The sequence below is a fragment of the Rattus rattus genome, chromosome X (assembly GCF_011064425.1).
Source record: "Rattus rattus isolate New Zealand chromosome X, Rrattus_CSIRO_v1, whole genome shotgun sequence".
NCBI lineage: Eukaryota > Metazoa > Chordata > Mammalia > Rodentia > Muridae > Rattus > Rattus rattus.
The window spans coordinates 116,188,740-116,205,469 of record NC_046172.1 but is presented as its reverse complement, the minus strand read 5'-3'; the positions used below and the strand labels follow the sequence as shown (position 1 = coordinate 116,205,469).

General features: G+C 44.1%; 1 long non-coding RNA gene across 1 annotated transcript; it reads right to left on the bottom strand.

Annotated features, from left to right (window-relative positions):
- Window positions 1-14,326: 14,326 nt before the first annotated feature.
- On the bottom strand, window positions 14,327-16,730 carry LOC116888630. Its single transcript, XR_004386330.1, has 4 exons — window positions 16,663-16,730; window positions 16,317-16,428; window positions 15,838-15,891; window positions 14,327-15,206 (listed from the first exon to the last, which is right to left on the bottom strand). It is a non-coding gene; the product is annotated as an uncharacterized LOC116888630 (long non-coding RNA).

The window sequence follows — 16,730 nt, the reverse complement described above, 5'->3', positions numbered from 1 at the left end:
TTGCAGAAATATAGCACTATGTCTGCATTATGCTGTGGGTTCTGTGTGTGTTAGGCAAATATCTGACCTGCTGAGCTCCGGCCCCCGTGTCTCACACATGTTGGAAACATGTGGCACATAGATAACTTTATGCAGTATTTTAGTGCACCTCAATTTTGACTATAATATGGTACATGGAATAAGATATGTCATTTCCCCCTTGTCAGAGCTCAGAGACTTTGAGATTTTAGTGCATGCTGGATTTGGGGTACTGGTTAGGACATAGCTAATACATTCATTGAATGAGTAAGTTTGGACCGCTTCTGTAACATTTCTATGAAGTTTGAGATCGCCTCTAAGTTAAAAGTTAACAAATGAAGTAAGACGGTGACAGTATTAAAAATGTAAAGGGGTTCTAGAGAGATGGATCAGGAGATCAGAGCACTTCAAAGTCTTCCTGACACCCTCATTTTATTATGGCTGTTATTTTGTCATCTGTGAGCTTATATGTCTTCCGTCATTGAACTGCATCTCCCAAACATCAGCTATGGGCCAACAACTGTTGTAGGTAGTGGAGATAATGTCAGTAAGCAGGGTCAGCAGCGAAGCCACATTCGTTCTTCACTCCTGTGGTGCTTACGATGCACGCTAAGTAGGAATACGCATTTAGCCAGTGTAGCAGGAGAAGAGAGGGCAAGGGGAAAATAAAGTAGGAGAGATGAGACTGCAAGGCAGAAAGCAAAGCAAGCTTGGAGCTTGAAATATGAGACGCAAGGTCTGCATTGTGACCCTGAAACATTCTTTCCCACTGCTAGCAACAGGGCTCCTTGGACAAATGGCTAATTCAAGGTCGGGGTCAAGAAGCATGCAAGAAGAACCTGGAACATTTTGTTGCAGCAGAAGGATAAACTAAAACAACACCGGCCCATTAGTCATTGTTGGAGGTTAGAAAAGCAATTTACATCTTGACATGGTGGTATAGGCCTATAATTCCAAGGCTGAGGAGATTGAGGCAGGAGGACTGTGACTGTGAGACCAGCCTCAACTAAGGAGTAAGAGCCTGTTTAAAAGAAAGGAAAAAGAAAGGTAGAAAGACACATTGGTTGGAAGCATAACTGAGTGGTAGGGCACTGCTTATCACATGAAAGATTCTGGATTTTTGAACAAAGAATGGTACCAAATCTAGGGGCTTGTGTGTGCTATAAAATTTCGTATGCTGAAAAGGTTTTGTGAAAAAAGTATAATAAAAATTATTATTGTTGTTGTGTGTCTATGTGTACAGGTGTGCACATGACATGGAAAAAATGTGGAGGGATAGGGGGATGCTAGAGGGGTGAGGTGGGAGTGGGTAAGTGGTGGGTTCAGGAGCACCCTCATAGAGGCAAATGGGAGGGAGAGGGGGATGGGATGGGTTCGTGAAGGGGTAGCTGGGAAGGGGATACCATTTGAAATGTAAAGAAATAAAATGATAAAAAAAAAAAAGAAAACAATGTGTGGAAGGAGAGGATGCTTAAAGGGTGAGTTCTCTCATTTCATCCTATAAGGTCCCAAAGTCAAGTCATCAGGCTTAGCAGCATATGCCCTTAGTCGCCTCTCTGGGTCACCTCACTAGCTCACCATACTTTTTTCTTTTCTATCCTTTACTTTTTTCTCTCTCTCTCTCTCTCTCTCTCTCTCTCTCTCTCTCTCTCTCTCTTTCTTTCTCTCTCTCTCTTTCCTTCTTTCTTCCTTCTTTTCTTTCTTTCCTTCTTTCTTTCTTTCTTTCTTTCTTTCTTTCTTCCTTTCTTTCTTTCTTTCTTTCTTTCGAGTCTTGCTGGGCAAACCAATGTCTGAAACTCACAATGTAGCCCAGGCTTTTCTGGAACTTCTGGAAATCCCCCTGTCTCAGCCTCACAAATTCTGGGATGCTAGGTGTGAGCCTCCACAGAGCTACTCCCCTCAACTATAGTGATTACTCTCTGTGGAAGATTTTGAATTTTAAAATTAATAATGATAGACACTTAGCATAACATTTGCTATTCTTTTCAAAATTGATGTCTCAACTAGACTCTAGACTCATTAGTGATTAATTCCCTACTTTCTACTGCTCAACGTGCAATGCAAGCACCATGTGTGTGCGCATGTACATGTGCTTCCTTTTATTTTGACAGGGACTCATTGCATAGTTTAAATTGGCCTGGAGCTCAGTCTTCTTGCCTTGGTCTCATGGATGCATTGCATCACCATTTCTGGCTTAAATCATAGCTGTCTGGCAGGGGGGAGGGGTTGATACATGTGTATACATTCATGTGAGTGCACACGTGTGTGAGAACAGAGGCCAATATAACATCTTTCTCACCGAGTCTCCACCTTAATCTTTGGAATAAGTTCTCTCATTGAACCTGGATCTCAGCTAGTCAGCTAGATTGGTTGACTAGCCAGCCCTGAGCTTTTCCTGTCTGTCTCTCTGGTGCTGGAATTACAGACATGCATAGTAGCACTCAGTTTTTCACATGGGCTCTGTAGATCTTGACTCCTTATGCTTGCAGAGCAAGGACTTTACCTACAGAGGCATCTCCCCAGCCCTTAGTAAGTTTCAAGGCTGAATAATTTCCCATTGCATAATTATTTTGTGTCTTTGCCTATCAATGGGCCCTTTGGGCAGCTGTGAATCGTCCTACTGAAGACAGGGAACAATTTTGAAAACATTTGCATACTCTCAACATGTGATTAGTCATGGCATGTGGCAGAAGCTCAGAAGGGGTCCAGTGTGGGTGCAGGTGGATAAAACGGTGTTCAGTAGAAGGCAGTACTTGACTGGGTCCTTGACAGTGAATGGACAGGGGCAAGGACTGGACAGGTAGTGTTTTCCAGGTAGTCTTCCAGGTAGTGTTTTACTGTTACTGGCTGTCTTAGGGTTTTACTGCTGTGAGGAGACACCATGACCAGGGCAAGTCTTATAAAGGACAACATTTAATTGGGGCTGGGTTAGAGTTTCAGAGATTCAGTCCATTATCACAATGCAGAAACATGGCAGTATCCAGGCAGGCTACATCTTCATCTGAAGGGTGCTAGTGGAAGACTGACTTCCAGACAAGTAGGGTGAGGGTCTTAAGCCCACGCCCACAGTGACACACCTACTCCAACAAGGCCACACCTCCTAAGAGTGCCACTCCCTGGGCCAAGTGTATGCAAACCACCACAGTGGTTTATGTATGCCATCCTCTTCATGAGGCATTGCAAAAGCTGAAGCAATCAGAGCCAGGCATGGGGCAAACAGAAATGTAACCCCAACATTTAGGATGCTAAAGTGGAAGGGTCACGCATTTAAGGCTGACCTAAGTTACAAAGGGAGACTCCATTTCAGAGAAAAAAAGTAAAAACATGACAAAACCCAAAATAATACAAAAGGTGCAAAAGAATTCAGAAACAAACACTAAGAGTTGGCACAGTATGCATGTAATCCCAGCACTGGGGATGCTGGGCCCAGGTTGAGTTGGATGGAAGCCTGGGCAACATAAACAGTTCAAAGCCAGCCTGAATTATATATCAAGACCTTGTCTTTAAAATAAAAACCAAAAAAGAGGGGCTGGAGAGACTTCGCAGGCTTAAGCACAAAGCTGCTCTAGCAGAGGACTAGAAGTCGATTCCTAGAGCCTACATAGAGTGGCTCACAACTGCGTGTAACTCCAGCCTCTTGGGGGGATCTGCTGCCTCTAGCCTCTGCAGACATCTGCATTCACGTGCATTCACCCACACAAAGACATACACAAGTACATAATTAAAAATAAAAATCAATCTGAAAACAAAAACAAAATATTGAGCAAATCAAAGTACCCCAAACTCCAGTCTTTTAGCATTAGGCCCGAGGAGCTGAGGTCAGTCTCCTGAATGAGTGATGAGAGGAGGAAGAAGAACCCCTCAGATTTCTTCTGTGGCCTCCGCAAGTGCCTTATGCACACTCATGCACTTGCACACACACAACAAAATTTAATAACAAGTGTAATTTAAAAAACAAACAAGGAGCTGGAAAAATGGCTCAATGGTTAAGAGCACTTACTGCTCTTCCAGAGGACCTAGGTTTTGTTCCCAACTGCCATGTGGTGGTCATCAGCAACTCCAGTTTCAGGGGATTCAACGGCTTCTTCTGACCTCAGCAGGAGCCATGCATATATGTGATGCACATACATATATGTGGGCAAAAGCAGCCAAAAATAAAATAATTCTTTTTTAAAAATTAAAAAGCCTCTCAACCACCAAAACAAAATTCTTTGGCCTTTTGATTATTACTGACAATGAACAGGGATGGTTTCAGATCTGGACATTTAGAAGGAAAGGGTGATTCTTCTTGGCAATTTTCAGCCAGAGATTGTTTCTTGGTTGTCGTTAGAGTAGCAAATCTTTCATAATTTGACAGGCAACACTGTTCCATGTATCCCTTATGTGGCAGGAAAGCAGGTCTGGAAAGAACTCCTTGGTCTCTTTCTATATTCGGACCCAGGATGGAGCTGCCACTCAGAAAGTGCTTGGTGGTGCGCACTACAGCTATATATACACCCTGAACTTTCCTGACCTGAGAAGTTAAGCAAGACCAACCAACCTGCTTAGTCCATGGATAGGAGAGCATAGTGGTTATGCTTGTTGAATGAACAAATAAGGTAGTTTTTAAAAGAAGTCTAAAACACATTGTAGCAACTGACAGAGACAGTGGAGTTGATAACAGGGTAGCTTCTGTCTAGGGACTCAGTTTCTCCCTTTCCCCCATTTTCCCTCTCTTGTTCCTAATTCTTCTCTCTGCTTTCTCTCCCTCCCTCTCGGATCTCTAGCCTCTATCACTCCCACTGTCCTCTGTGTCATTTGTCTTTCTGGGTGTCCTGTGGTGGTAAGTGAGATAGATAGGCCACTTTGTCAAATCCTCATTCTGTAAAAGAGGAAACAGGCAAGAACTCGGAGATGTGAAGGAGCATTCTGCTACATACAGTTCTACACTTAAAAACTGCCAAAAAAAAAAGGAGACTCTCTGACTCAGTATTTAATTGAGAGATACAAATTGAGAGGCATGGTGATTTGGGCCTTTAATCCCAGCACTGAGAGGCAGAGGCAGGAGGATCTCTGAGTTTGGGGCCAGCCTGGTCTAAACAGTAAGTTCAAGACCAGCCAGACCTACATTGTGAGACCGTGTTTCAAAATCTTCAAAACAGCAGTAGCAGCAGCAACACCACCACCACCACCACCACCACCACCACCACCACCAACAACATCAACAACAACAACAACAACAAAAACAACAACAACAATTCCTAGCAAGTTCTCTGACTAGCTAGGCTAGGGTCACATGAACTGGTTCTAGGTCAATCATGAAAATCTAGAAAAAGGAAAAGCTGCGAAGATTGTCTGCTGGAATTCTGTGGGAGAGGCTTGACTATTTACTATGATTGACAGTTCTCCCAGAGTCTCATGATTATGATGGGGGAGGGATATCTCACCAAGGCAAATAGCCCCCCTTCCAAACTGTTAGAAGACCCGGAGGCTAGAGTCTTGGCAGCAGTAACAGATGGAAAACCAAATGTCTGGAGTCGGGTGCATGAATTCCCCCCTTGGGATGAGGCTGGCCTGGGAGGAGCCCCAAGGAGCCCAAGACAAATAGAAAAGTTGGAAATCATCTTTGAAAGCCTAGCCTTTTTTTTTTTTTAAATCTGTCCTCCTTTGAATAGAGAAACTGCTGTAAATTTCTCACTACTAAATCAAGTCCGCACCGTGGGAATTCACACCATCCGTTTTCTGGGGGCATTTTGCACTCCTCACTCCCCAAGATACAGTTCCACCCTCAGGGTATAGCCCAGCCTGAATTTGGAGCTAATTTGTCCTTGACAGGTTCCTCCAGACGCTCCTGACTGTTCTGTGACAGAAGCCATCTGTTCCTGCCTCTGCCTGTGCCCCTGTCATTTTCCTCTGATTGAAATTCACTCCCTCATACTCTCTGCCCCTTCCAGCCCCACCCACCTTTGAAGGTGTCCCTCAAGTCTCACATGCTCCCCAGTGTCTTCTAAAGTCACCCCTTTGTCCTTTGGGTCCAGTGTATTATAGTAGAAAGAGGCCTAAAGATCAAGACTCAAGTTGGCCACCAATTCTTTGCATGACCTCGCTGGGCGTTATTTCCTCTCTCTGCAACTGCATTTCCTCTTCTGAGCACGGAGGGAGGACTGGTTTGTTAGAAAGGGAAGCCCTCCCTCTTCTGCACCACCCCCACCCTGGAGCCGCTTGGCATCCTCCCAACTAGGAGGCATGCTGTCTCCATCCGCCAAATTCTAGGATATTCTGTGATTCAGAAATGCGAGTCTCCACTTTAGTCCACTGACAAATGAGAGGGCCTGAAGCCCAGTGCTTAAATTGATGGAGTTCTTAGTTTCTCGGCCCTAGAGGTGAGAGTTCCTTTTTCAGGAACGGTCCCACCTTGTCTCTCCTCCCTTTCCAGAATCCTTGCCTAGCAAGGACCAGAGTGAGGTTCACACGGGAGGCGGTCGCTTTGATCATTTAGGGTACAAGGACGTTTTCTGTGAGATTGGGCTTGCCATAGAAGATCACAAGGGCCTGCTGATTCTGCTTTCTACCACACGGATTTGTGCATCCAAGGTCTCTCTCTGGCTCAACTTCACTTTAACTCCCATTTCTCTCCCGTCCTCCCTTCCCTGTACAGAGCGAGGGGGCCCAGGAAAAATGTTCTAACTAAATGTGGCAGAGTCAAATGTTTATGAAAAACCCATTGCCAAGGATACGTCTGGCTATGTGGTTGCTCCAAAGCAGACAGGTGGGGCAAGAGGCACTGTGGGATGAATGCTCTCCCAGTACCATTGTGAATGGCTGCTTCTCCCCCACAGCACTAGGTCTGCTTGAAGGAATAGATGGACTTTGCTACAGTGCTTTACCTCTTGGGGGAAGTTTTCCTGGAGTGCTTATAAAAGGCCCAGAGTGGGATTCTAGCTCCTCCTCTAATGTTTCAAATTTGAGAAACAGGAATAAAGCCTTTGGGAAGGAGTAGCAAGATGGTTCAGTGGGTAATGCAGCCTGCCCTTAAGCCAGGGGACCTGTGTTCAATCCCAGGAATCTACATGGTGGAAGGAGAGAACTGACTCCCACATGTTGTCCTCTGGTGTCCACAAGTGGGTCAGAGCACACATCTCTCCTTCTGCCACACATACCCACACATGTAAATAATATGGTGCAACAGTAGCAAAATCCCCCTGAGAGGAACCAGTGAAACCATGGGTGTGCTACGTCACCAGCTATGGTTCCATCTCTCTTACTAGGAAAGAAGAGGGAAAGCTGAACTGGGAGGTCTCCTGTACACCACATCCACGGATTTGGATGGATGAGCAGTAGAGAGGACTCCAGCCAATTGCTGGCATCCATAGTCCCTGAAAGTGGGCTTTCTGGAAGGGCTTTCCCTGGCTCAGGCATTTCTCAAACTAGCCAGTGTGTTTTGAGGCCAGGAGCAATCATCCAAGTGCCACCTTCCTGAATTGCTTCGGGGAGAAAATGAGCCCCTTTCGACTCTCTCTGTGTTTGATTAGATAAGCTGCAGCCGTCTGCTTGGCAATCACTAGCATTACTCTGTGTGCATCCAGAGGTTTGAGAGAGGGTCTCACTCTGTAGTTCAGGCTCGGCTCAGTCTTTCCAGCAAACTTCCTCTCCCAGGCTCCTGAGTGCTCTGATTAGTGCTTCCGCTACCACACTAGGCTGGTACTGTTGTATTTTTATTTCATTTCTTTCTTTTTGTGTTTCTGTGTGTAACTGTTATACCTGTACACATGTGTGAATGCATAGAGGCCAGAAGTCAACCTCAGGTATCATTCCTCAAGAGCTCCTCACCTTGTTTGTTGAGACAAGGACTCTCTCGGGTCCTGGGGCTCCCCCAATTCAGTTAGATTCCTACGGATCTACCTCCCCAGAACTCAAATACATTTTTTAAAAAAGGGTATTTGAGTCTTTTAAGCACATATTTGTATGGAGTGCAGACCCTATGGAGGTCCTGTAGGCTTTTCCTTGACAGGTTGGAAAATATGTTCTAAGCCCACCACTGCTTGCATAGAAATCTTCCCCCATACATGGGCCAGGAGTTTATGATTTAAAAAAATCAGTGTAAAGCCAAGCATAGTGGCATATGCCTTTAATCTCAGCCCTCTGGGAGGCAGAGGCAGGCAGCTAGGTCTCTATGAGTTTGAGGCCAGCCTCACTGTACAGTGAGGCTATAGCCATGGTTAGTTCCGTTAGGTGACCTTGTTTCAACTCCCACTCTACCCCCCAAAATCAATGTAGACTCTGGTACTAAAATTAAATAAGTTTTATTATTGCTATAATAGAAAAGCATTTCGTTTATACAATAATTGGTAAAAAAAACAATAAAAATATAAACAGAACAATAAACATCACCTGTAATACCAGACACATAAGTGCTGTTAAAATTTTGTCATGTTTCATCCTAGTCTCCCCCCCCCATATATTGATACAAAATTATGTATGCCAAATGTTCCCAATACGCTTATGTTCTTATACAGGAACATACTGCAAAAAGAATTCCGTATCTGATTCCTATTACAAAAACACACTCTAAGTAACGAGGGTTAGATTTGCAGCTTCTTTCTTCCAACCTTTGCCTGTGTGTCGATGCAAAACTATTTATGCAAAATGTTCCCAATATAATTGTAGCACACATTAGGAACACATCGCAAAAACAGCTCAGCATCTCTCTTTAGTGGGGCTACAGCTCAGAGGTAACTGTCTTCACTCCATATGACTGATGCAGAACCATGAATGCGAAGCGTCCCCAATATACTCATAGTACATATTAGGAACACATCGCAAAAATAGTTCAGCATCTGGCTTTGCCTTTTTCCTTCCTCTAGCATTCAACCACACCCCCAGTCTCCAGCATATGTGTTCAATAACGTTAAAGCACAACTGAGAGATAACTATAATATTTTGATCTATTCTCTTAGTCTTCTATCTGTATATTGATCCTATGCATGTAAAATTAAAACAGAGAAGAAAATATTTTGCATGTTTATCACTAAGCGCTTTTCTCAGTGTTTGTGACATATCTTTATGTCACAGAAATTACTTTCAGAAATATTAATCTTAATGATAGCATCCTATCACATCATCTTAGAAAAGCATATTTTATTTATGCAACCCTTTATTGTTAGTCATTTTATCCTCAGAATTGCTGAAGTGAAGGGAGGTGGTAACCACGGTAACATAGAAGGTGAGGCAAATGAGCCGCAGATTCAGATTCCTCCTGGCAAGCCTCCAGAATGAGGTCAAAGTCGGCAAGCAAATTAGTGGAGCCAAAACCACCCTGCATCCATGTTTGATGGCATCTACCTATAATGCCAGCACTTGGGAAGGGGAATCAGGAGAAGAAATTCAAGGCGAGCCTCCGCTACACAAGTTTGAACCTGGGTGACATAAGATCTTGTCTCATAAATAAATAAATAAATAAATAAATAAATAAATAAATAAATAGTAATAAACATCGTGAAAAGATTTTTTTCATTTTCTGTGACTTTCTGTGGTTTGTATATCTCTTCATGCGTATTTATATGACTCCATATTTTAAAGTTGACCCCTCTCTAAAGCTTATAGCCCATGCATTCCTTGTTTGAGGAAAAAACGTTTTAATATTTTAGCCTATATATAAAACCACATGCCCTGTCTAGGCTTCGATGGACTGAATAGGAATGCAAATTAATAAAACTCTTCTCATTCTTCTATAAAAACACAACCCATACCCTCCCCCACTCCATGGCAACCTTTTCCTCTTTGCTTAGGGCCCACTCCCCTCCTGACCTCTCCTCTCTGTAGTACTCACCCCACCTATTCTTAGGAAGAGGAGTGGCTCCCAGACCTTTCAGTTATCAATCTGTCACAAGTGCGCAGTGGTATCTCGTGACATGATGATCCCCGAGACGTCTGAGATCCTTGCATGTGGAACTTCAAATTTCTGTGTCTCCCAGGACCCTTAAAGACCTTTTAGAGAGTAACATTTCACAGTGTGACACAAATAGAGGCACAACGAAACAAAGAAACAGCAAAACTGTGAACAGAAGAAACGAAGGCCAGTGCTGAGATGAGGATTTTGTTTTTAGGGCACAAAACTTCTGCCTTCACCCTGCAGAGTGGGTATGGGGGAGGGGTAGAAAAAAACCCAAAAGGGCACTGTCTCAGGAAAATCAGGCTGCAAGGTATTCCCAGCCCCCAACACTGCCTGTGACTTAGAGCCAGGGTCCCCTTTCCACTTTCTACCAGTTGCTCCATGACAGAGCTCAAGAGCTCAAGGGGAGTGCTCCAAGGTCAAGGGACCACAGGAAGTGGAAGTCTTTAGAGGCTCCTCCCACAAGGCTCTAAGCCACTTTAAACTTGAGGAGGACCCAGGATGGGAAACAGATAGGTGAAATATTAGGGCCGAGCCAGGAGATCCTAGCTCAATGAACAGGTACTAATGGGTGAGATAAGGCAGGCTGTACTGGACCAGGGAGTTACATATTTGATATGATTGATGTATACGTACTGTGTTTCGTTTAAGAGTTACACAATAGCTCTAAATAAATATGAACAGATAAACTTCTGGTAGCACCAGAGATGCTTCTGGACAAGGTAACATTAATTTCTAGAGATCTATTTTCCCATTGTCCAGAAGCATCTCTGGTGATGCCTCCGTGGACTGACAGGTGCTTCAGAAGAATCCACCAAATAATGGGCACTGCAAAGTCCTTATTGGGTTTTTGTTTAATTGGACCGTTGCCCATATTAATGGATATCAAAAGCAACATGCAATTATTTGGTCTCCCAGCACTGGAGTATATCCAAATGTTTTCCGTTTAGGAGACAACTTTTGTCCTTGTCTGTGTGCACGCATAAATGCTTTACACAGTTACACTCACTAACTTCTTCTGTGGCCCTGGTTATTGGCATCTAGTTTTTCCAAGTAACATTGACACACATCTGCTCAAATCAATTGACGCTCCTATCATGACTGACTCATTTGGTGGAAAAAACAAGTTTCCATGCCAACTGGAACAAAGGAGCCTGGATTTGGGGGAATTGCAGGAAGAATGAAATGGCGGGGCCGGATTATTTGACTTACAGATCATAAAACGCTTTCCAGTAACATTTTAAAAAGACATACAATATTATACTAGTGATTGATTTTACTGTACCCCCTAGTTGGGTGGTTTTCAATATCTAGTGTGGTAAAATGCATATAAATTACAGTTTTTGAAAGATGATTGTACTTTCTTGAAATAGGACTCTTCTGTGTCCACATTCCCAAGATTGTTGATGCAGTGTTCCCTTGTTGGAAAAAAAAACAAAAACGAGAAAAAAACCCCAAACCAGTACTGCTAGCTGAAGAAGCCATCAGAAGTATTCCTGTTATTAAAATTGTTACAAAATTATGTTCAATTCTAGTGTATAATAATAACCTGAATATCTTGTCCTACAGCTTATAGAAATGTCAAAGTTTAGATTTAGAGCTAGGCTAAGCTTTTCATAGATTTAAGAGCCATGTTTGTCTAATAAACTTTATACAATGCCACGTGCACACAGCTTCCTCACTAACAAATAACATGTGTGGGGGGGAAAACTCAAGAAAACAATGGAGAGGTGCCTCTTTGAATGTGGTAACCGAGGATCAATTAATCAGCCGACCATAAATTGAATCACTTTATACAAGTCTCCCACACATTATGATGCACGTTTAGCAACGTTTGAAAAAACAATTTCAAAGAATCCCTTAGGGAGTTGTTAAAGAGAATTTATAATCTGGAACGAATAGCCATCTTCTTAATTGACATAGAAGTGTTTGGCTAAAATATGGCTTTAGTCACATTTTGCCCTTGGAAGAAAATCTAAGCACATCATAACTTCAACTGGGCAAATAAAGGTGCGAAGAGCATTTCAAATGAGAAAAGGGCACCACGCAGCCAGGTGCTGTGTGGATGAACTCACTTTTGGCGCCCTTGGGCACCTTGGACTAATCTTAGATTCTGAAAGTCAATGGCTTTAAACCTGGATCATTTACTTCTCTGTTCTCTGCCCTAAAGTCCCCAACCCACCTGAATCTCACTTGAGTCTTGCAGGCACCCACTGGAAGCAGCCAGATGGCGCAGGCCAGATCCTTCTGGATGAGTGGGCGCCTTCAGTGCGCCCTGGCGCTCTTCCTCTGGCATAAGGCAAAACCCTGTTGAACAGTGGAAAGGGAAGTTGGTGAGGGAGAATAGGGAGTCTCAAAGTGCCCCTCCTCCAACCCTGTGCATAGGAACGCGTTGCCTGAACCTGTTAGCCATTTGTCCCGGGATTCCAGGCCAGAGGGGCCCGGCCAAGGGAGGGGTGGGGCAGGGAGCTGGGGGCGTGGCTTTAAGAAGCCAAGGAAGAGATGGGGGCATGGCTTGGCTGAAATTCAAAGGGGGTCTCAGTGCTCCTGGGGCCAGGGGTCCTTGGGGGGCCCAAAGGGTTGAAACCACCTCCCACATATTGTTCAAACGCAAGGGAGTCTGGGAGAAAGGCATTTGGTGGCTAGAGCTAGACTCCCAGGCTCACAAGGCCTCTTCTAACTGTAAATTTTATGGGGGCCTGCACCCAGTCCCTGGGGAAGATCACAAGGCAGCTCATACAGACCAGAAGGGTGTGTGTACGTGTATTTTATTTCTTTTTAATAAGACAAAGAAGCATGATTTCATCCACACTCATTTTCCAATAGTCCTTTACATGCCCATACTCCAGATTATGTAAAGTGATTTTCACAGGAAAAATAAGGTCTTGCTCCAGAAGTTAATACTCTTCTCCAGTTCCCAGGCGCCTCTTGACCTGTTTTTTTTCACTTCAGGCTCAAAGGGCTCCTCAGGGAAATGGAGGTGCCATGATTAGTCATGGCAGAGTTTGGGATGTCACAAAGCGGCCATTTTCTCAGAGGTTTCTAGGCAGTGACAAGGGTCTCCCCATGTCCCCACCGCCATGGTAGAATTGTGTTATGACTTTGGGAAAGGAGGATAAAAGGGAACTAGAAATGCAGAGCCTGGGGCTTCCTGTTTGGGCCATTGCTTCACAGTGTACCAACTGGGTTCCCCACCAACAAAGGCATGAAGAGATCAGGATACTCCCATGAACCCCTTAATTTTGCTAACCTCTAAAGTCCTTTCCATGCTGGCCCTAAGTGGGAACTGCAGAGAGAAATGGGAATTGCCTCAAGTTGCCCTTCCTGGCCACCTCCAGAACATTTCTTATTCCTTTTGGGGGACCCCTCCCCATTTTGTTGCTGAGGACTTAAGGCAAACTTTCTTGGTTTTGTCTTGTGTCTACTAGGTGATCAGGAAGTGCTTTTTTTCCTAGTCGGTTCACTTTTACCTGGGCAGTGAGTGAAGTGCTAAGAACAAAGTTTCTGTCATACCCAGTCACATATTCACAGATAGGCAACTCTAATTTGGGGCTGTTCTAGAGTCTCCCTCCCATTGGGGCCTAGGCTGTAGGTGATGCACTGAAACTTACCTGGTGGGTGTGCCCATGTGGAAGTTCCAGACTTACCCAGGCAGCGGAAACAATACTCCAGGGCACCAAACACTCACTGCAGTACTGTTCCCGCTGCTAGGGCACGACTGGGTGTGGTGGGCTGAGTTCAGGATACCTTGTCCCTTCTTCAAGTGCTTGCTATGCAGTCACCCCCACCCTGGCCCTTGAACTGTGTAGAGATACCCTCCCTAGACTAAGGCCCTGCCAGAGTAAGGCTGGACTGACGAGATAGACACGCCCCCTCCCACCTACCTGCTTTAGTAGAACCCACACAGGTCTGTTGTGCAGGACCCCACCTCTCTATTTCCCACGAAGGGGTGTTGCAGCGCTTCATGTTTTGAACCTTGGCAATACTCCAAAACATGGTGCTGCTGCATCCCTTGAGTCAGCAGTGTGGGGGCGGCTCTGGGGTACCTCTTGAATGAAGAAAGTCTCTGTGAGTAGAAGGAGTCCCTGTTTGCCCTGCCCTTGGGAGAATTACAATGTTTGCCTCTTAGGACATAGCACTCCAAGTTGGTGGACTCTTGTAAGCTAATACTTCTTAGAAATTTGCTTGATTTCCAGGATCTGCTGGTGAGGCAAAGGGTGTGTTGGTGGAAAGCAGGGTTATGGCAGATAGTGGGGTGGGGGAGACTCTTACCTCTGATAGCAGATGAAAAGTGGGATTAAATAAACTGAGACAATTTGGCAACATCTGGATCACTCTTGCCAGCTCCAAAGTCTTGCTGAAACTTCCTGCTACCTTGTATAAGTTTCATTTATTGACCCGGGTTTTGGTTATTTATTGGAAATCAATGCAAGGAACTTTCGATAATCAAAAAAATCCCTCTGGGTAGTCCCAGTTGGTTTTACTAATACTATAGGCATGGGATAGACTTGTTCTAGTAGTTCCCTCCATTCTTACAGTAAACATCTTGTCTTTAGTTATTTTTAAGGACAAAGCTGAGAAACCCCTGGATGTTCTCATACATTGCTGGCTATTCAAGCTTATTTATATATAAATTTACATTTATCATCATCAACATCAAATCACAAATCAAGAACTTTAAGTAAATGACATCCTTGATGTTAGATACAAATCACTCCTTCTTAAGCAACTCCACCAAAAACTGCACGTCTTGAAATGGCCGGCACTGTGCATGCTCCTTAGTGATTAACTCCTTAGCTCCCACTGTTGCTTTTCAAAATGGACACATGTGAGAAACAAGTTACATTGATTCATTTCCTTCTTTAAACAAAGCATTCAAGAAAGCACAAAAACATTCTTTAGTCCTTAACCACAGACCTAATAACTAAAACAATAAAACTATAGTGCCTTTGAAAGTAAAAATACATTCTGTGTACATAAACAGAAATTGAATGTCGCCAAATTTCCTGTATTTGCATTTAAAATTATGTCAGTTTTTCAAAACTAGTACAGTGAATGCTAATTTAATTTATGCTAATTAATTGATTAATTAATTAATATACAGAGTCTGTAGTTAAACTAAGTACAAAATTCCTAACATAACAGATTATGATCCAGCGCTAACAAATGCATTGCTTAGGTCATGATAAATAAAGCTATTAATAGTAACAGCCCCACTCCTTAAGTTGAAACGAAAAATTTCCATCTTTTCTTGGCTATATTACAAGTCACTTTTACATGGACATGGAACAGTGGAGAAAAAAAGTCGATGGTCACCCTTAAAAAGAGGAGAGAAAAAAAAAACATGTTTAGTAAAGGTACAATTATACTTTAAAGATACGTAACTTTCTCCCACTTTAATTTTATATTCCACACAAATATGTGGAACAAATATGTCACATCAGAGATTAAAGTCCCTCCTAATTTAACATTTCCTTAGCTTACTTATAAAAATAAAAGTTTGCTCGAAGTAACATCATCGTCAGAGACGAAGGTCCTTCTAAACCATTTTTTTAACGAATACACGGGAACCAAATTCATCTTTAGATTTTACTTCATCCATTTCTTTTCTTCCAGGCACTCTACAACGACTTATATCCCTAAAAAGCCATCTCACTCCCCCGGTTTATATATTTCCCCTTGGGCTTAACTTTACTTACGAAAGGAAAGCACAAAGAGGCGTATGGTCACTTCTAGAGAGGGTCATTCGCTGATACAATAGACAAAGAATCAATACTTTAGAGTTGCCATGGCCCCACCCACTTCAGAACTGCTACGTGTTTGGCCAAATGATTTAAGAGCCAAAGAATACGCCTCTTCCTCTCTTCCCAGTTGAGAACGGTTTGTCTTTTAACGTTACAGATGCCATGCACCCCCACACCCAAAACACACGATGCACACGTCCGCACCTTGGAGCCAAACTTTTCCAATGTCGAGTTTCACACTGGAAAAAACTAAACAACCTTGAAAAGTTTTAATTAGGGAGAAATAGTGTAAAATGAATTTTACATTTCTTTCCAGGACATTCTTTACTGCTTACAAATGAGTCGCCCCAAGTCCCATTACAGTCTGTCAAAACTAGTTGCTCCCCACCCTGGCGAGGCTGACAGCCTGCCACTGCCCCTCACTCATTTTTCTCTCCCCACCCCTCCCTACTCTTCTCAGTCCGTTTTCTGAGAAGTTCCCTGGCCATACTACTTGCTAGACATTTTAAAGATTTGTACTCCCCCCCCCGACCCCGAACACACTTTCCACCCCCACCCCCACCCAGCGCGATGCAGAACTCCCCCCCCAGAATTATCCCTGCATCTGTTACAGTCTGTAGTCAGCACAGTCATAGTGTAGGGGTCCCCTTACCCCCTCGTTTTTTTTTTAGATCCCAAGTCACCTCTCACTCCACTCGAAAATGGCGCCGAAATGGTAGAACTTCTTAAATTTCATTGTAAGCTTTTTGCAAAGGTTTCTGGGATTTTCCTGCGAAGCTGCTCAGTCGCGTCGACCTAGAAAACAAGCCGGGGAAGCTGGACAGAGGAAGGAAAAGGCGGGCGGGGAGGCGGACAGACAGACGGACTGACAGACAGGGAGAAAAAAAGGGCGGAGGGTGTGGCAAGGTTGTGAGGGAAGAAGAGCGGATCTCTGGGACTTGGGAGGGCGCGAGGTTGCGGTGGTGCGGGACACCGAGGGACAGAGGGACGGACAGCGGGGAACTAGGGTTCGCGAGGCGAGGAACTCACAGAGAGGCGTGGTGGAGAACGGGAGCCGGGCCGGAGCTGGGTTGGAATCGGGCTGGAACCGGGCTGGA